This window comes from Etheostoma cragini, chromosome 9 (assembly GCF_013103735.1).
Source record: "Etheostoma cragini isolate CJK2018 chromosome 9, CSU_Ecrag_1.0, whole genome shotgun sequence".
NCBI classification, from domain to species: Eukaryota; Metazoa; Chordata; class Actinopteri; order Perciformes; family Percidae; genus Etheostoma; species Etheostoma cragini.
In genome coordinates, this window is record NC_048415.1 from 8,817,413 (window position 1) to 8,839,601 (window position 22,189).

A 22,189-nucleotide genomic window follows, 5' to 3' on the forward strand; every position below is an offset into this window, starting at 1 on the left:
AAGGTCCACTGGAGTGTGTGGGATAATTAAATATCCTTCCGGAAAGTCCCAATAATGTAAGAAAACACTGTTTTTTGAGATGTCAGAAAAGACTTCATATAAGAAAATAAGAGAAAATGTGTGTATGTTGGAAAACATATTAGATCAAGTTACATTGATGAGTAGGCTACATAATGTACAAGAAAATCATTATTTATAAAACTGTGAGTAAAATGAGTTGGTTAATCGATTAGTCTTAGTTGATCATCAGAAACCAAGTGGTTTACTGTTTTGAGTCTCAAATAATCATTTAAATAATTTTCAAGCAAAAATTCTCAAAGAGTCCCTTGTGTGAAATGCCCCGATGTGATGCTTTTCTCTTGTTTCATTTAATTTTAAACATAATATCTTTAGGGTTCGGACTGTTGGTCTGACAAAAAAATATTTAAAGAAGTCACTTTCAGCTTTAAAAAAGTGTGATATGCATTTTTAACAGTTTCCTGGAATTTTATAGATCAAATGATGAATTGAAAAAAGGTCTCTATCTTAAGAAGAGTGTGAAAAACAAACATGCTCCTTTTTTACCATCCCACGCGCAACCACTGCCTTTACCTATATACATCATGGCCTTGTTCTGTGCACAAGTAAAACAGAACAGTGTTGTGTGACTCGTTCCAAGCCACTTAGTTTGTTTCCCATTTCCAGAGCCAGGGCTGTGTATATGAACACCATATTTATTTTTGCAACGTGCACAAAACAGACAGCTGGCGGACCGTCGGGAGATGTTTGTTGAATTTGAACAATAAGTGTATTGGGTGAGAAATGCTGACTCCACCTTTGAATAATGTGTTTTTGACTATTTGACTGGCATCTGAAAGGCTGTCCAACAAGTTTCAAAGACCAAAACATTCAAAGATAACAGAGATGTCAAAATCCAGTAATGTCAGCCTCCCTCCTCTCCGCTCCTCCCCCCTGACCCAGAGATCCACCTGATGTTTTTGTGAAAGATGACTCCCTGTTCGCCAACACCTGGGCTTTAAAAAGCAGGCAGTTGGCCAAGAGAACGGGGAATAACAAGCCCGACAGGTTTTGGCTTTCCCTTTAATGAAAAACAAGAGAGAGTTGAGAGGGAGGGATGGAGAAATTGATTGAGAGAGAGAGACAGAGAGGTGAGGATGAGGGGTCTTGGAACGCTCACCAGCTAGGAGAAGAGCTTGTTTTTTTGCCCATTGACATGGGACCAGCAGGACTTCCTCAGAAGTAGCAGTTTGCTGTGAGCCTGTGGGTGGAGGGGTGGTGGTGGAGGTCTACTTGTGGTCATGAGGGAGGAGAGAGGTTGTCCTCTGTTTAACCCCCCTATGTCCATAGCAAACATGCTATAATTCCACAAAGTCCCATTCACTCTTCACAAGTCTGAGGGTATGTTACTCGAGGAAATCAGCACCTGCCAAAATAGAGAGAAAAAAACACTGGGGTGGGTGCATAGAAAAGATAACAAATAACCTTTCAGAAATGCATACAAACATAAAAGCTTTACCAGTGTATTCTTTACCTGTATAAATCTAAATTAACATTAAAATACTTAAATTAATATAAAATTAATGCTTACAAACAGAATGGCTTGAAATGCTTATTTTGTGTAAGGAGTTTATCATTCATGATTACATTTTTCTTTTACAATTAATATTAGTAATTATGACAACAACAATCAATCTATGACATGATGTCTTTTAAAAAAAAAATCTTTTCTTTACTAAAAAAAACAAAATGTCTGGTACTGTTTTCTTGTGTGAAGTTGCTGCAGTGGTTCTTTAAAAACAACCCTGCTCGCCTGTACAAACCTCTGACACTGTATCCTCTCCAGGGGGATGAGCTGAACAAAAACAACTCAGTCATGACCTCACAGCCAGTCTGTGTTGCTCAGCACTGAGGCGTCATGTGGAACAAGAGATAAACAAAAGGAAGAGAATAAAAAGAGCAAAATTAGTAAGTATATACAGTAGCTAGTAAGAGCAAAAAAACATGTCAGACGCTCTGAGAGGCTGTATGTAGAAATCAAAACAACAGGCTGCTTACATGCTCACAACCATGATGCTTACTTGCTGATGTTAAAGAAATGTGTTTACCATGCTCATCATCTTAGTTAGCATGCTAACATTTTCAAATTAACACCACACAAAATACAGCTTGGCTGATGCAAATGGCTAATGCCGTTTTAATAGTACAAAAATGTAAACCTCTTGGTTGCAACAGAGGAAAAGTCAAGGGATCATGAAAGTCATTAGGCTTCATCATCCTCCGGCAATATGAATATCTGGACCTCTGGACCTTTCCGAAGTCTGTAAGCATTAGTCCAGCTTTTCCAGACCTTCCTCCACAGCACTGCGGACGAGGGTCATGCTAGTCCACATAGCGTTCTGGGATGGGCAAAAAACGTGCTCTGGTTTGTTGGCATTTCTTTAAACCAAACACATTTGTCATGGGCGGCACCAAGCGCCTGACAGAGCCACTGCAAAATAACCTTGGGAAGGAACTTGTTTGGTGGAACATGTGTAGGTTCAAAAGTTGTTTTAGTTGTGCAACAGAAAACTCAGATTGGATAGATAAATTGATAGATAAATTGAGACAGCAAGCTGTCTCAATTTACCCTGCAGAGATCTGACAAAAGGTTAACCACAGTCCTCATAAATCGACTGGATCAAATTCTAATGCAAAAAAAGCTGAAGGTAACAGACATCTGGGCAAAAACAAAGTGATCTAGCTGACTTTCTGGCAGCACCGGAGCAATCTTTGAAGTGGAACGTCATGGATTTAGACTAAAGGTGGAGCAGTGCAGAGTCATTTTTCAGCTGCTTGTTTACAGCAGTGACACTGTCTGGGACTGTTTGATTTGTGATGTATAACTAGAGGCTCATTTCACCTATCAGCAAAATAAAAGAAAAGCTGAAATTAAAAAATAGTCTGCCCACATACAGAGATAAATAAGTGCACAGAGAGCTGACACTTAACATAGCCCCATGTTGGGTTGCATGTTTGCACTCACATACGTAATGTCAACTTCATAATAGCAAGTCTTATCTCAGAGTTAAGGTGATAACCTGTGTACGTGTGCATTAAGAACAGTAAATACATTTAGTTTCACTTTTCACGAGCAAGACAAGCTGTGATTAATCAGAATCTAATTAAGGACCTGTTTGCCACCTATTGACCTTCCCAGATTACTAATAACTAGATATAAATTACCACATAATCTCACAGGTCAACAGATGGAATAAATGACATTTCAAAATATGATCTCTAATATTACAACAGACCACAACCACTTTCTCTCTGATTGATTATTGGCATTAAATACTGTATAAGGTTAGTATTAAAGCAAGAAACACAATATTGACAAATGATCATCTCATAAAGATGATGTGGTGAAGTTAGTAACAGTTGCCTGTTTACACCAGATATTAGCAAATCTATATTCACTCCCTTTTATCTCTGTTTTAGTTTCCAACAACTCCTGAGGAAAATATCTGTCTCTTTAGCCACAAAATGCTCCATTATGTTCACCAGCTAGTCGCTAACGATGTCTGTCTACAGTTTGGTGTGGGCCATGGTATAGAGTTGGTTTATTAGAGCCTGATGAGAAACAACCCTGAAAAGTGTGGTAAGACTAAGCCAAGAACTAAAACAATGGGCTGATGGTCATTACCATCACATGGCACCTTCATTTCATCGGATTTGGTAAAGCTGGTCAGCGTGTGTAACTTCCTCTTGTCGAGGCAAGCTGTGGTCACAGGACAAGACAAAATGTACAGCAAGCGGCTTTGCTTTCATCCTACTAAACTCATATGTTGAAGCTGCGGCTAAGAGTCAGGTCACAGCATGCACGTTCTCTGCTAACTCACCCAAAGACTAAAAATAGAGTCTGTGGTTTGGAAATGATGAAAAACACAGGACATATTTGTCTTCAGGGCATGAACAGTGATATATGGACCATTTAAACTCTTTGCCTTCTCTTTCTTTATCTCACTCTTTGTTTTCTCCTCCCTCCACAGGCTATTTAAATGTTACACACCAGTCAACTTTATTGCTCTGCACAGCTGAGTTTATAACCTTCAAGTCTCCTACAAGGTGGAAATCATCTGAGATAGTGCACACAAAAACCAAAGTCAGTGAAAAAGGCTTAATGGATTCTAGGTACAGCACAGTAATACAGTTGCATAACAGTTACATAAAGCTTAAATGAAAGAAGTGCAATGGGCACAACACAATTTTTTTTTTGTATTTATGTAATATTAAACTGCATTTTTTAACGACGCAGACACTGCTGGTGGAGTGCACATTGGTGTATCTATTAGACAAAATCAGTCCTTTTTGTTTTGATAGTAACTTGTGGAATAAACAGGGGTCAATACTGGGATACATTTTTATTTTCTCATTCTACGTGCTCCTTCTTCAACAGTGTCTAACAGTGTGTTTATTACTTCTTTTTTTTACCAAGTACGTTCTGATCATATTTTGATGATTCAGTGTATTGAGTTCAGTACCAATTTTGTTTCTGACGAAGGAAGCACTACGTTTTTGTATGCACAGAAGTTGTAGGGAGTTGGTCAGGGTGCCTTGCGGGCAGAACGTTCTGCATGTGGATAGGTTTAACAAACTAAAGCACTCGGGTTAAGGTTGATGAAAGATCCTGGTTTAGGTTGAATGTTAGTATGTTAGTTAGTTTAGTAAAGTTAGCACATCAACTCATTTTCAACTTTTTTAATGTTTAACCAAGGCGTTGATCATTGTTAACCTTGCAGGTTCTGTGAGTGCCTAACTATCAACGTTTTTCCATAACATAAATGTTAATAACAAATATTCTTCATCTCAATGCTTGTTTTGGCAACAAACGGATTTTCTGAAATTCAGCAGCATTAGCATTAGTAGGAAGATTGTCCATCACATCACAGGCCGAAACAGCATTTTATTGCCTCTGTCTTTTGCGGCCATCCCAATTTGTTTACTTTTTAGGTAAGTCAGGACATGTTGTGGACCTCCTCATGTCTCGATGCAAACGAGATGCAATGACAATGGACAAGGAAATCAAATCAAAACCTCAACATGTTTTTTTTTTTACTTTTTAGCTCGTAAGCATTAACAGTGAAAGCTTTATAAAGCAACTGATGAGAAGAGGCTTCACACAACACTTTCTAAGACTATGTTAGGACCAGAATCAGGGTCAAGGCTAAATGTCTTGCTTGAAGGACTGAGAATGTTGCTCATCAACTTTTCCTGTCTGAATTCAAACGTGCAACTTTCCAGCTATGGAACCTGCTTCTCTGAGCTTTAGATCACTGCTGCCATAAATATGTTTTCAGTGGGAAAGGACACAGTAAGGAGACACAGGGAAGCGACAGTAGCATCATTTGGGATTAAGACTAGCATCCATCCATCCATCCATCCATCTTTATCCGCTTATCCGGTATCGGGTAGCGGGGGAATTAGCTCCAGCAGGGAACCCCAAACTTCCTTTTCCCGAGCCATATCAACCGGCTCCAACTGGGCAATCCCAAAGCGTTCCCAGGCCAGGTTGGAGATATAATCTCTCCACCTAGTCCTGGGTCTTCCCCGAGACCTCCTACCAGCTGGGGAGCCCAGGGAGCATCCTTACCAGATGCCCGAACCACCTCAACTGGCGGAAAACTGGTTGGGTATACTCCCAGGCTCCCTCCAGGATCCTTGCGAAAGTGAAGCTTTAATCTGTTGTTCCACGACCAGGACAGAATCAGCATTGTTCCTCTTCAACCCAAGGTTCGACTATCGGCCGAACCCTCCTTTCCAGCACCTTGGAGTAGACTTTACCATGAAAGCTTAGAAGTGTGATACCCCAACAATTCGCACACGCCCTCTGGTCCCCCTTTTAAAGAGGGGAACCACCACCCCGGTCTTCCACTCCTTAGGCACTTTCCCAGACTTCCACACAATGTTAAAAAGGCGTGTCAACCAAGACAGCCCCTCCACACCCAGAGCTTTTAGCTTTTCTGGACGGATCTCATCAATCCCTGGGGCTTTGCCACTGTGGAGTTGTTTAACTACCTCAGCGACCTCCACCGGGGATATTAACGATAATCCCCCATCATCCTCCAGCTCTGCCTCTACCACAGAGGACATGTCGGCTGAATTTAGGAGTTCCTCAAAGTGCTCCTTCCACTGCTCTTTTACCACCTCAGTTGAGGTCAATAATGTCCCACCCTTAATATATCAGATAAAACGATTATAAAATTGATCATTGACCTTTGGCCTTGGGTGCTCTGGTACCATGTATACACTTATGAGCATCCCTTTGTTCGAACATGGTGTTTGTTATGGACAATCCATGACTAGCACAGAAGTCCAACAACAGACAACCACTCTGGTTTAGATCAGGGAGGCCGTTCCTCCCAATCACGCCTCTCCAAGTATCTCCATCATTGCCCATGTGTGCGTTGAAGTCCCCCAGCAGAACTATGGAGTCCCCTACTGGAGCCCCATACAGGACTCCATTAAAGGTTTCCAAGAAGGCCGAATACTCCGAGCTCTTGTTTGGTGCATATGCACAAACAACAGTCAGAGTTTTCAACCCCACCACCCGCAGGCGTAGGGAGACGACCCTCTCGTCCACTGGGGTAAACTCCTGCGGCGCTCAGCCGGGGGCTTGTGAGTATCCCCACACCCATCAGGCGCCTCACACCCTTGGTAACTCTGGAGCAGGATAGAGTCCAACCCCTATCCAGGAGGATGGCTCCAGAACCAAGACTATGCGTAGAGGTAAGCCCCACCAGATCAAACTGGTAGCACTCCACCTCCCACACTAGTTCCGGCTCCTTCCCCCACAGAGAGATGACGTTCCACGTCCTCAGAGCCAGCCTCTGCCACCCGGGTTTGGTAAGACTAGCATAGAAACCAGAATTACCATCACACTTGAGGCCATTACATTAGTACATTTTTCTTGTTTGGTGATGAGGCATGTGTATCTGGTGTATGTAAAAACCAAAGCAGCTTTACTCATGGTAGATTGCAGATCTGCCTTCAATCTGTCCATCTGCACAGAGACATGATCAAAGTACTCAATGTACAGAACACATAAACTTAAGACATCTTTGTATATTGTTTATTGAGTGATTCCAATCTGCTTAATCTAAGTCCAAACCGGAGAAGGCTGTACAGTGGAGAGCACTTACTGTATCCTTGAACTAAAGTCAGTTCATTTCTACTTATTGTTTATGACCACAAAACATTATCACTTTAAAACAAGTTTTCCTTGTGTCCTTAAAATTATTTGGATAGCAGCCTGAAGATATGTAGACATCTAATGGTAAATATCTGGAACTATAACATCTCAAGCTTCCAAAATATTCTAAAAGGAGCAGTGTCTTAAATGCATGTAAAGTGCTCTGTGGAAGAGACATGACTAGAAGAAGAAGTTAACCTCATGGCATGGTAAGTTAAAGAGTGTGTAAGTCAGATGGGCAGCGACATTTATCTTCAACTCTGTCCGCCTCGGTCATCCACCACAATTATCAAAATTTAAACTTTACTGTTACCAAGTCATTTTTATTTACCCTGAATTTAATTGTTTGCAAAGGTTTCTTTACAGGTTACATTTTTTTTATTTCACATTTCCGGTTTGTGGTTCTGTTTAAAAATCCTTTAGGTTTATAATTTTCTTATGTAATCTGCAATTACTGGGTAAGCGTGACTGGGCGTACATGATATTGACCTCTTTGTCCCATTTTCAGAATGATTTATCATAGGCTACTGATCTGTTATGTTATTCTCCTTACTGAGTGTGAGTGCTCTTGAGCAAAGCCGTTCACCCAGATCTTTGGGCCCTGTTTTTTATTTGTTTAGTCGTGTTGCTTCCAGAGCTAAATGGTTCACATAAACCACTGCTTTGAATTCACCTTATTGGTGTCATAATATCATGACAAATAATTTAAGTTTAAACGTGACTTTACTGATGCATTTGAAATAAAACGAGGTGGTCTTTTGCGAAAAAGAAGAATTTCTGAATCATACCCTGTTGCTCCCATTCTTATTCTTTTCACAAATCTCCAATCTTGGCCGTAGCCCATGTTTGTGTCTTCATCTAAATCTTATCAAAAGTGACAACAACTCTGTTTACATGTGGGCTCTTCCCTCGATTAGTCTTTGTTTTACTTACTCATAAAGTCTGACGTCAGAACCCGGGATAATTCTTCCTCTGGGACCACCAGAGAATGAGCTGTGAGAAATAAACATGGTTTTAAAAAAAAAAGAAGAAAAAAAAAGAGTCAGATACTATCTGTTTTTACTTTGTTGGATGTGTGATATAACCCATATATCTGGGGCAATAACAAAATAAAGTTGACCACAGAAATGACCACTATAATCAGAATCAGAGTCAGCAATACTTTATTGATCCCTGAAGGGAAATTCTGTGTTGCAGTTGCACAAATAGTGTAAACAATCAAGTAGGAATATAAATAAAGAAATATAGGCAGTGTGGATATCTTAGCTAGCAGTTGAGTATTGCACACATTTCAAGCCAGTTTTATTGCACAAAACAGATAATATTTTCCAGTTTCAACTTCACTGGCACACAGACACTTAGAGAGAGGAGTTATAAAGTTTGATGGCCACAGGCAGGAATAACTTCCTGTGGCGCTCTGTAGTGCATTTTGGGAGAATGTGTCTTTCACTGAAAGTGCTCCTGTGATTGAGCAGTAAGTCATGGAGTGGGTGCGAGACATTGTCCAAGATGGCATGTAGTTTGGACAGCCTCCTCCTCTCTGACACCACCAACAGAGGGTCCAGCTCCACCCCCACAACGTCACTGGCTTTGCGGATCAGTTTGTTGAGTCTGTTGGCGTCCACTACCCTCAGCCTTCTGCCCCAGCATGCAACTGCAAACACGATAGCACTGCCCACCACAGACTCATAAAACATCCTCAGCATCGTCCTGCAGATGTTGAAGGACTTCAGCCTCCTCAGAGAATAGAGACGGCTTTGACCCTTCCTGTAGAGGGCTTGGGTGTTCTTTGCCCAGTCCAGTTTATTGTCCAAGTGCACTCCCAGGTATTTGTAGTCCTCCACAATGTCCACACTGACCCCCTGGATGGAAACAGGCCTTAACTCTCCATAGATCCACTTTGTTATAGTCTATATATATACTCGTTAACTGATTGTGCACTAGGGCTGTAGTCAAATCCACCTTTGTCTTGTCCAAAACAAGTCCAAGACCAGGACTAATCAAGTCAAGACCACTTACTTACCTGTTTGAAATGTTCCCATTTTTTAACTTAAAACTTGTCTTAAAGAATCCAGAGTAAATCATGCTCGCTGACATTGTGTCTGTGGCCAAAATGAAAATGATTGTTGCCTGATGATTGAGGTATTTTTTTGATTTTGAGTTTTTATTTTTTTTAAAAGACACATTCGTTTTTTGGTCCCATTTCAGTATATAGTTTGGGCTCGTTGCCTCTCACTCATTCCTATCTTTCCACACGGTGCTGATAGTTTGGACCACAGCAGCGTTACTTACACATACACAAGAATCCAAATGCACTCAGGCAGTGACGAGGATAGCTGTGGTTCTCTTACTTCTGAGGAGAAACAATTGTGTCAAGAGGAGGAAGAACTAAGATGATACTAGTACTGCTTAAGGCTTAATTTGTTGATGTCAGAAGCCTAGTTTTAAAAACTCCCAAAAAAATAGAACAGCAGCTTTTACAGATACGAGCTGATAATTGACCTTATTTCCCTTATCTTTCACATGACTGAGATGCCACATCCAATGCATGGTGTGTAAAAGCAAACCTCCACCCTCTAAGAAGAGGGAGGTCAACTTGATAAAGTGCAAATTTGATTATTTGTTAAGTTCTTCAGCTGCTGTTTGTTATCAGAAGATTCGAAACTTTGCTCTAATAGTGTAATCTATAAACCTCATGAGGAGTAAAGATCATGTTCTCTGTTGCTTTCAGACAAGTGGAATTTAGAAACAAAATGTGAAAGGAACTGTGAAATGTGTGGTGGCATTAAAGTGCTAAAAAAGCTTCTCTACTTTTACAGGCAAAAGAGTTGCTGCTGTTCATCTCAAGTCTCCTTCTGCCGTACATTTCAACATTATTCAGATATTAGATACAGAGCTCTGCCACACACCCTATTTCTGTTTTAAGAGTATTTACATCTGAATTTTCTGGCATTCATTGGACATAGTGTTCTCTTGGTCCTGGAAAGCAGGACAATTTGGCAACAGGCTCAAGTCCAAACTTACTCATCTCATCAACTTATCCCCGCCATTGTTTTTCTGCTCTCAGTTCTTTCAGAGAGCTATGTGCTAATCTTGCACTCCTTCCAAGAAAAATGCATTCCTGAAGGCTGCTTTAATGTTTGTCACAATATGAAGGAGAAGGTTTTCCCCTGCAGACCTGGCAGGCAGCCAACTCTCCCAACAAAACAACCCGGCCACGTGCATCGTTGTGTGGGAGTGGAAATAACTTGCACGTGTCTTCTTACACATGTAACACTAAAGGAATACATTGACACCTTCTGACCAATTCACTTTGTTTTTGAACAGGTAACCACATTCTGCTGACTGAAACTACACTTGGGCCGTTGATGCCGCTGACAAGTGACAGACAGGACGCCAGAAAATAAATGTTAGTTTGAATTGACTGTGTTTTATTTATATGATACAAATTTGCTGTCCAGTTAAACTATGCATCTTCTGCAGCATAAAAGTTTGGTGTGATTAAGTCTTGCCTAATGGTTAGAGAAAACAATCCTACTTCTTAAGCCCAAAAAACAAGATTTCAAATCCCATTGGATTATACAATAAGTGCATTATCACATTTCAAACAGGGCTGTTGTTTTAAGCTCATTAAAAATTGATGTTTTGGGGATACATGGTTTACACAGGACAGCAATGTTTTACTTCAGGGCCACGTAATATTACTACATTATCTATAGTGCATCACATAGATACTCATAATGGGCTAGAATGCTCTACCCATCAGTTTTATCTAATTTGTCATACATCTCCATTGTTATAAGTTAGCTAATTTGATACACTGTGAATTAAACCTAGAAAAGGGGGAGTGGTCCTGTGTTTGAATCAAAATTTTAATAAATTCATCCTGCCCACCAGAACTAAATACAAATGTACGAAATACTTCTCCTCGTAGACGGAGCAGCAGGGCTGCAATAATTCACTGCCATAAATAGTGTTGTCCAAAATATAGCCTACTGTCTGGCTCACTTGCCAATAGTTGCTAAACTAACAAAAAATAACTGCTCCAAATATCTGGTTCAGGTTTTGATTTTAGTTTCCGAGATAATCACCTTTTTTTTTATATCTGATTAAATCAAGCTGTGGCTTGTGTTGATGGCATTTCAACATACTGTATATTGATTTATTGTAAAAATCCATTACATCATGCATTTTGGGCTCTGTGTGGAGCCTCCATTGTACTGAGGAAGATTCACGAACAAAGAGTGCCACAGAGCCCTGAAACAAAGAGAGACAGATCTTAAGTAATACAAAGCAACAAGTAGATTTTGTGGAATTACAACTGTAGGAGGAGCAGCTATATGCTCTTTTTGCTGTTTACCCATGTTGTTCCTACATTGTATTTTACCCCTTCCAGAATATTCTGGGGAGCAGCTTGGTGTGCAGGGCTCTGCTGTCTGCTCTGTGACCCCTCTGGAGTTACACTGATTTCCATGAAGCCAGGGGAAAGGGAGGGGAGCTGCAAGCCGATCCCCCGTCTCTTTAACGTCAACAAGGCCCTGATCTGAACCAGCACTGACGTTCTGATGTCACAGCGCCTGTACATCCAGGAAGGACTGAGCTGCATGTGGACGTCACATGGCTTTGTTTGTTTTCACAGAGCAGAGAGGGGACTCCCAAGATTTATAGAGCACAAGTGAATTTAAATGTGTGTACATATGTATGTACATATATATATATATATATATATATATATATATATATATATATATATATATATATATATATATATATATATATCTCCATCTTGGGACATGTATTACAAAATAGCTTAAGCAATAAATGCTGGGTAGTCTGGCACCGGTCTATGCTACAAAACACACAAAACAAAACAAAACTCTCTTCTTGACCAATCCTGTGTGGATTCATTAGAACATTTTCTAGCCTTCTGCCATGGCTTGTTGGGTGCGTCTTTGGTTTTAAATTGGCTGGCTTGTGAAGTTTTAACAGCAAAAACCTGTTTTAATTATACAGTGTTGTAAATTACTCAAATCCATGCAAGGAACATCTCCAAGACGTGCAAAGACAGAACAGAAACTGATGCAACTATTCAGCCCTAAAGACAAAACATAACTGTATTTGGCCATGGACGAATTTGCACACTCAAACACCCAACAAACTCCTTGTGTTCCCCTCCATACAGCACATAACAAAGCCTTATGATGTCCTCCAAAACACTCCGGGAATACGCCCTCCCATTGGTGCCGGGGGGATAAGCAACGTTGACTTGTTTTGGTTTGTCTGCCACCGTTCCCTTCAGTCTTATTGTGATTTGTTTGGAATGTAAGCCGATACTGATTTTAAATGTAAAAAGGAAAAAAACATCTGAACAGCTGATTTCCTCACAGCAACCTTGATGAGTCTTTTATGCCTAGACGTGTCCTGATTGGATACATTTTGTATCCAGTTGTTTTCAACAAAAGAAACAGGTTACAATGGCGCCAAATGTGTCCTGATAAGAATGACTGATGACTGACTTCAACACATTACCGATTTCAAGGATTACACTGTTAGACAGCTCAGGTACAAAAAGGGCTATGAGACAAAGTCTGGTATCAATAGTCCTTTGTCTGTTGACTGTTTGCTAGCCACAGTGTCTCTAAACAATTTAATCATATAGCACAGTATTAAAATGTAACTCCAAATACACCGCAGATATGGTACTAACACCTACAGTAACAATAGATACAAATTTTCCATTGTCAAGTTTACTTTTACTTTATTCATTTTGTCTTGAAAACTATACTTTGAAAAGTTGACTCTTCAGGAGGAAAAGTAAGGCCAATGTGAGGAAAACAGGTGGATTTTGAATTCATATTTGATAACTTCCAAGACTTTTTGAGGTCCTTCTGCGCTTTGTTATATTGATATTCAATAGCTGGCATATTCTTGCCGCAATATCGCTGACTACATCCGTTTTTGTGTTCTTGGTCATAATTTTCAAGAACTAAATGTGCTTATTTTGCACTAATTGGTAAAGACAGTTCAGTTTGACTAGAGCCCTCAATGAGCTTGAAATTTCACAGATGGCAACATCAAGGGTACAACTCAATGAACCACACAGCCAACATCCTGAATAGTAATGATAGTGTTAAGGATTTTACTTGCTCTTGTTTGGTAGGCCTACCACAGTTATACTGGAGGCACTAATGTGATTGGTGTTTCTAGATCTTTTGTCACCCTACAAGATGATAAAGGGAAGGGTTTTTTTCATGGAAGCTGGGAAACTTGATCCCCTGGCAAAGAGGAACATACAGTAGTTTGACGTCTTTGGAATCAATCACCACACAAGAGAGCATGTCATGTAATATCCCGAAATTTCTTAATTTATGTGAAAAAGACTCAGTTTCTTGTGTGTGTATGAGTCACCTCATTGCTTCATAGTGCCACAACAGCAAATCTACGTGAATACATAACATATACTGTATTTATTATTGATTTTAAAGGACTGATTTCTAAACTGCTGAGGCTGTCACTTTTAAAATCTTTGACTAGTTGGAGCTGATTATCTTGTATTGTGTCTGAAACTCAATGTGTTTTCATCTTAGTTCAGTCTTAAACTCCCTCAGATTTAATGTCCTCTATAATTTAAGTAGACACGGTTTGGATCCTGACTGTCCATTGGTCTGCGGAGATGAGGTGAGTTAATGTGAACCAATGGGTTGGTTGTTTGCGCTGGCTCAAATGATTTGTGATTGGCTGTGAATGAGAAGGCAGGGTTAGAAAAAGACCATTACGCCTTGAGTTTTTCTATGTGTGTCTCTAAGTTTGTGTTTTTTATCAGCCAGTCAACTATGTCCTGACAACAGCAGCTTATAATGACTCACACAAACCCATGCTTAAAATAGGTATGTTAAAAGTGAGAAAATACACCTCTACATGCTGTATCTTATTCAACATAGAGAAACAAAACTAGACAAATGTTAGCTTACATTGGAGATACAATATATGATAATATGCCCATCTGCAGAAAGTGAGGTCCATGAAGAAATGGTTTTGTTTGTTGGTCTGCACAGAGCCCTGACTTTAACCCCATCCAATCACTTTGAGATTAACTAAGCATGCAAACCGTGAGCCAGGCTTTGTCACCCAACATCAGTTCCCTGACCTCACTAATGCTGTATTGGCTGAATGGGAGCAAATACTTGCAAGCATGAGGGTGTCCACACACTTTTGACCATGGTTTATCATTCAAGTTTTACACACTGTTGGATCTCTAAACAGAAATCTAGGTGACATTGTGTATTGGAAACTAAAGGTTCTATGGTTTTACATTTCAGGCACAGGAGAGTTTAGTGCCTTGCTCAGGGACACATTTTTCAGTCACGGCACACCCCCACCTTATCTCTGCTTCACCTCATAGTTGTCAGATTCAACTACCAACCCTTTGTAGGCTGGCTCAGGTTAGCTTGCAGCTCGTAGTTATGCCACTATAGTTTTAGACTGCCGTGTGACTTCCTTTGACACACTGAGCTCCTACCTCCTGTCTCTTTTCATCTCTGTGCATTCATGTCCCAATGATGCTTGTTACTAACTTAGCTCCTTATTTTTCCTTGCCTCGCAGTTTTCTTTGGCTTGGGGTGGCACCTGGATTGTGGTTGCAGCGGTTGCTGTGGTCCTGCTCAATGCCCTGCTTTGCCCTCCACTACCACAACTATTAGTTCTAGTCATAGTTCTATTATCTTAATTGGTACTGTAATTGCCACTGTTTATCATAACAACTGCTATAACTTTTATGAACCATATTTCTTTATATCTTTATATCTGTATCTGTGTCTCTGTATTTCTGTAGATCTGTTTCAGTGTCTCTGTGTTAAGCAGTGACAAATTGCTGTCCACCAAGAGCCAGTGTCTGTCCAAGGTTTCTGCCTGTAAAAAGGACGTTTTCCTCGCCACTGTCACACCAAGTGCTTGCTTGTGGGAAATTGTTGGGTCATATTGTGGTGTAAGTTTTAGTGTGGTCTAGACAAACTCCATCTGTGAAGTGTTCTGAGATAACTCCTGTTCAGATTTGACAGATTAATTCAATTCAATTGGAATTTGCAGGAGAGACATTTTTCCATAAGGTGCATGGACCTATGACAGAACTTGTTTCGCTCCTGAATCAATCTTAAGTTCAACCTTGCCTCAAATACTCATAATTTCTTCCAGCAAGTTGTTCCCAAATGTTTCTATGACACACTGAATACAGGCTCACATTCAGTGGCTTATTTGCTTATATGTTGTTTGTACCATGCAACAATCTTGTAGTCAATTGCTGTTTAGAAATGTAATTAGTGATTAGGGATACCCTGCCACTGCACTAGTTACAACTATTCCAAAAGGAAACACATTGTGTCTTTTTGTCTCATGTGATTACTTTAACCTAATTTAGCCCTGATCAAATACTTGAAATGATCAGTGGTGGTCAATTTTTTTTCAAGTCCAATTCTGTCTGTATGTTCGTGAGAGGGAGAAAAACACAAGATGTACAGATTTCTTAGAACCCCTCAATAACCAAGTTATTCTTCAATCCCCGGGATCTAATTGCTTTTGAAGTGTCCAAAAAGTTATAAAAATCACGTTTAGATTTTTTAAATATTTGTATTGTAGTATTTGCAGTTGAATTTATTGATATTGATTCTGCATTGTATGTATTTGTCTTTAACTTTATGTTTTGAACATTCTTGTTTTTAAACTCTCAATTGTTGGCCTTGGGGTGTCTTTTTTGTACTTTGGAGAATACAAAAAGTTACAAAATCTCAGTTTTTGTCTTGAGTTACTGTTGTTTATTTTATCTCAGAAAAAAATATTTCAGTTAATCAAGAAAACAGGTAAAGAACTGTTGAGCATGTCCACCTCAACTCTGGGCCAAAAAACACCCTGTGGAAAGACTGAAGGTATGCAGGTTGCAATGTGTAAACCAACAGGGATAGTTTCCTTCCAAAATAAGACTTTAACTTTCTGGAAATCACAACAAGCAGTGATGCAGGAAGTATTTAGATCCCTTTCTTAAGTAAAAGTATGAATGCCACACTGTAAAACACTCAATTATAAGTAAAAGTCCTGCATTGAAAATTTTACTTGAGCAAAAGTAGGAAACTATAATGAGGAAAAATTACTTTACACATAAACGAATTTGAACTCAGCATTTCAGTCTTGTTGTTGTCTGAGGTTTATTTCAATTTAAAAAATGTATCCATCAATCTTTAAAATTGTTTGGTTTGTAAAATAAAAAATTAAATTACAGTATTTAAAAAGTGATGAAAAGTCATAGTTTAGTATATTGACAAAAAATTATAAAAAATCATAAAAAGTGATAATAAATCATGGTAGAGTATATTGAAAAAAATTTATAGTGTGTCAAAAAAGTCATAGTACAGTATATCAAAAAAGGCACAGCACAGTACGTCAAAAATGGAATAAAAATGTATCTTGAAAAGTTATAATAAAGTATGTCAAATATAGTCTCAGTATATCATGTTGAAAAGTGAAGTGATAAAAGTCATAGTATAGTACGTCAAAAAAAAAAAAAAAACAAAGTCATGGTATACGGTGTCAAAAAAAAGGTCTAAAAAGTACACGTATTAGTATAATATGTCAAAAATAGTCAAATGTCAAAAAAGTGATAAAACTTCATGGTATAGTATATCAAAAAATACAATAGTATAGTATGTCGAAAAAAGTGATTCAAAAAAAGTCATGGGATATAGTAGGTCAAAAATGTTCATATTATAGAATGTAAAAAAGAACTCATAGTATAGTACATAAAAAAAGTCAAAGTATAGTGTGCCAAAAAAAGTGATAAAATAGTCATAGTATAATATATCAGAAAATATCATATTATAGTATGTCAAATAGTAATTGTATAGTATGTCAAAAATAGTGATAAAAAGTCGTAAAATAGTATTTTGAAAATATAAACTATAGTATGTCAGAAATAGTCATAGTATAGTATTTAGAAAAAAGTGATAAAAAGCAATGGTATAGAGTGTTAAAAGAAGGTCTAAAAAGTATACATATTAGTATAAAATGTCAAAAATACTCACGTCATATGTCACAAAAATGATTTTAAAAAACTTCATAGTACGGTGTGTCAAAAAAGAGATAAAAAGGCCACAATGTTGTACAGCTTAAAAGTCAAAAAGGGATAAACAAAAATCATAGTATAGTATGTCAACAAAAGTGATAAAATAGTCATAGCAGAGTATGTCAAAAAGTCACAGTATAGAATATAAAAAAATGTCACAGTATGTTTTTTTTTAAGTAATGACAAAGTCGTGGTGTACTGTGTTAAAAAAAAGGTCAAAAAAAGTCTTAGTACAATATGTCAAAAATAGTCAAATGTCACATGTCAAAAAAAGTGAAATAACGAAAAACAATTCATAGTATAGTGTGTCAAAAGAGAGATAAAAGTCACAGTATAGTGTACTGAAGAAGTCATAGAGATGTCAAGAAAGTGATAAACAAAAATCATAGTACACGTGTCAAAAAAAAAAAAAAATTCATAGTATAGCATGTCCAAAAAATGGATAAAAAGACAGAGTATAGTATATCAAAAAAAGTCATACAACAGTATTTCAAAAAAAGTGGTAAAAAAGTCATGGTATGGTATGTCAAAGGTGAATTAAAAAAGTCGTGGTATGTTATGTCAAAAATGAATTAAAAAAGTCGTGGTATGGTATGTCAGAAAAAAAGTCATAAAATGTCATAGTATAGTATGTCAAAAAAAGTGATAAAATAGTCATAGTATAGTACATCAAAAAAATGTCATAGTATAGTATGTCAAATAAATTCATGGTATGGTATGTCGAAAAGAATGATACATAAGTCACAGCATAGAATGTAAAAATAATTTCTATTATAGTAACTCGAATAAACTGATAGCATGCTGAAAAACTGATAAAATATTCATAGTATGATATGTAAAAAATAGTCATGGTATGGTATATGGAAAAAAGTGATGAAAAAGTCACAGTATAGTACATCAAGAAATGTCATAGGATCTATGTCAAGATAAGTCATAGTATAGTATGTGGAAAAAAGTGAAATAAGTCATAGTATAGTACATCAAGAAATGTCATAGTACGGTATTTCAATGAAGTCATAGTATTGTATGTGGAAAAAAGTGAAAAAAATCATAGTATAGAATGTAAAAAACATCATGTTATAGTAAATAAAAAAAACTGATAGTACGCTGAAGAAAGTGATAAAATAGTCATAGTATGGTATGTAAAGAATAGTCATAGTATTGTATGTTGAAAAATAAAGTTATAGTATAGTGTGTCAAATAAAGTCATTGTAGAGTATGTCAAAAAAAGTGATAATACATTCATGAAAAAGTCACAGTATAGTATAACAAAAATAATTAAGAGTATGGCATGTCGAAAAAAGTGATATAAAACGTCATGGTATAGTACATCAAAGAAATTCATAGAATAGTCTGTCAAAAAATATGATAAAAAGTCCTAGTATAGTATGTCAGAAAAAAGTGATAAAAAAGGCATGGTCATAAACAAAAAGTCAAAGTACAGTATGCCAAAGAAAGTGATAAAATAGTCATAGTATAGTACATCAAAAAATGTCATAGTATAGTATGTCAAATAAATTCATGGTACAGTATGTCGAAAAGAATGATACAAAAGTCATAGCATAGAATGTAAAAATAATTCATATTATAGTAAATCGAAAAAACTGATAGCATGCTGAAAAAGAGTGATAAAACACTCATAGTATGATACGTAAAAAAATAGTCATAGTATAGCATGTGGAAAAAAATGATAAAAAAGTGATGGTAAAGTACATCAAGAAATGTCATAGTGTAGTTCGTCAATGAAGTTGTATGTGGAAAAAAGTGATTAAAAAATCATAGTATAGAATGTGAAAAAAAAATCATATTATGGTATATAAAAAAACTGATAGTATGCTGAAAAAAATGATAAAATACTCATAGTATGGTATGTCATAGTATGGTGTGTTGAAAAAAGTGATAAAAAGTCATGGTATGTTATGTTGAAAGAAAACAGAAAAAAGTCAAATATGTCAAAAAAAATTATTAAAAAAAGTCATAGCATTGTATAATGAAAAAACTTATAGCATATTATGTCAAATTAAGTAATGGTATAGTATGTCAAAAAAAGTGTTAATAAAGTCATGAAAAAGACACAGTATAGTATAACAAAAATAAATAATAGTATGGCATGTCGAAAAAAGTGATTAAAACGTCATGGTGTAGTGTATAAAAACAGTCATAGTATAGTGCGTCGATAAAAGAGTCATGGTATAGTATGTCAAAAAAATTCTCAGTATAGAATGTTAAAAAAAAATCCTAATATGGTATGTTGAAAAAAGGTAATTTCACATGCAACATCAAACATGTACAAACAAAATATTTGAGCGATAAATTCCCACATAAAACCAGACATGCAGGTTTGACAACAAAAAACGAAGTTACAATACCGTGACAATGTTAAATGACTCATTCTGACTCATCGGAGCATCAATTAAAAGCATCCCACAAACACAAGGATAACATAGAGCAATGTGGATGTTGCACAACGCCATGAAACACCTTGTTCACTTCTTTCATCCCGTCTGTTCCCTGGGTGGAAGAATATTATATGAAAGAATAAAAAAACACACAGCAGGGTCACTGTAAGGTCATTGCAGTGAACACAAGGACAACTTCAAGGTGTCGGTCGGACAGGATAGACAGACAGCTTAAGGACACTTTATAGGCTACTTTTTGTCTAAATCTACTCTATGTCTAGTTTATAAAAACTGAAGGTTGAAATACTGGAATTGTCTAGTCTATAAAACTGAAGGTTAAATACAGGAATTGAAACCTTAAAAGAGCTAAGTGAAGCCTTAAATAATGTTTCAATGGATTTTTTGTCTGTATTTAACATAACAATTACCTGATGGATTATTTAAGTAGCGTGATGTTGTCAAAGGAAAGGTAAGGCAGTAGAGTTTAGAGTTTAGAGTTCAGCAGGGCTTTCTAGTGTTAGGGTTTTTTTTTTTTTATTGACAACCAAAATTATGCTTAATTTTCCGCACAGTTGACTTCGTTAATGCTTTGTTGTTTTAATTGTGGTCTGTGTCCATGTCATGTTGGAATTGACAGTCTAAATTCTAAACTTTTGGCAGTTTTGTACCTATCCTTGTCAAGTAGTGCTTAATATATATCTACAAACTGACATCAGCAATAGCTCGGTTTCTACTTAGTGCATTTAAAGACTTTTACAAGATGAGATTCTGCACTTATTACAAATGAAAGCTATGACTTAAGGCAGTAGTATCCCCCCCCTCGCAATATTTCTAGGTTCAATCTTCCCTACTTGCTGAGGTGGCAGTCCTTGAAGCGAACCACTATGATTTGATACCTCACAAATGGTTGAGAAGATCAGACTGTGTCCCTTCACTGTATTGGAGGCCAGCAGACAAACTTCAAGGTTGTTTTTAAATGATATGAAATCGGTTTTAATGTTTTATTCATAACAAAAGATGTGAATGTGCCAGTTCCTCTTATCCTCTGACATTCATAAGACTTGTTATCTTCTCTTATTTCTGGTCCTATGTCATTCCCTAGATGACGACAGCTGTGAAATGACGCCACACCACTTCAATTCCTACTGAAAGTCTTGCGTCAGATTAAGATAAAAGGCTGGACCAAAGGTTTAATTTTGTCATTTAATTTTCTATCTATTTTTAATTAAAATTGTTTGGTCTGTGAAATATCTTGTTTCGTCTGATTCAGAGTTCACCAAGTATTCAGATAACAACATAAAACCGATAAACAAAAAAGCCTCACGTATGCTGGAACCATCTCTAAAGTTTCATTTGGAAACCATTTGGTCTCAATAAATCAGCCCAAAGTATTTAAGTATAAAACCTTCTCACTGAATATCTTATCCATCTCTGCACTGCACATCTCTCTGTCTTCCTACTTTAGGATGTTTCAGTGAACAGACTTCAGAGAATGTCTTCCGCTTGGCCTTCAGCCATGTTTATAGCTGTGTGACACTGTGTATACTTCACTGAGCTGCTTATTTGTTCCCATGTGCAAAAGAAAACTGGCATCTATGAATATTCATGTAAACAAGGAACAAACTGTACAAGAGGACACTTAATGAGATCTATGTATGAGCTGAACTCAATGTGGCTAATAATTCAGTGGTGAGAATAAGCAAAAACATTTGTTTCTTGTTTTTTCAAGGGGAAGAAAAAACTAAAAAAAACTGCATTGTGTGTGCTCAATATTAGAGCTGTCACTGGTCAAACTTGTCTCTAAAGGATGTTTTAAACCTGAGTGTAGTGTTTCTCCAGTGAACCATGCTCTTGGCAATAATATTGTTCAACTCACAATGTTCAAGTGTACATGATGTACCAATCTACTGGCACCAACATGCTAAACAGAGGCCCTCTTCTATTACCCTTACAGTGTGTACAGCTTACATACCAGTCAAAGTTGGAATTAAACATTAAACACAAACATCATTTCAATCTTTTTTTTATTAGAAAAAACAATTACAAAACTTTGGCAAGATTGTGAATCAACAATTTGTATAAAAATACATTTATTTTTTTCAGTGCGTGCCAACAAAATCACACAACTGACCCTGAAGACTTCTTTAAAAACAGTTTAACTAACTATTTGGAAGTTGAGGAGAGAAAATAATCCTCGAGACAGTTTTTGGAATGTTCTTTGTCCATACATTTCAGTGGCATCTCCACCTTAAGGCACAACTTAAACACTGAACACTGTGCTCGGGTTGAGCTTTAAAAAGCGCCTCACAGCAACAAAGCATCTGGCTTCCATCAAAAGCTTCAGACCACAAGGCTCAGAGGTCTCCATCTCCTCCTCCTTTGTTTAACAGCTGGGAGAATTAATCTATAAGCCTTGTGCAGCTTTATACACAAACTGCTCATCCCATTTTATCA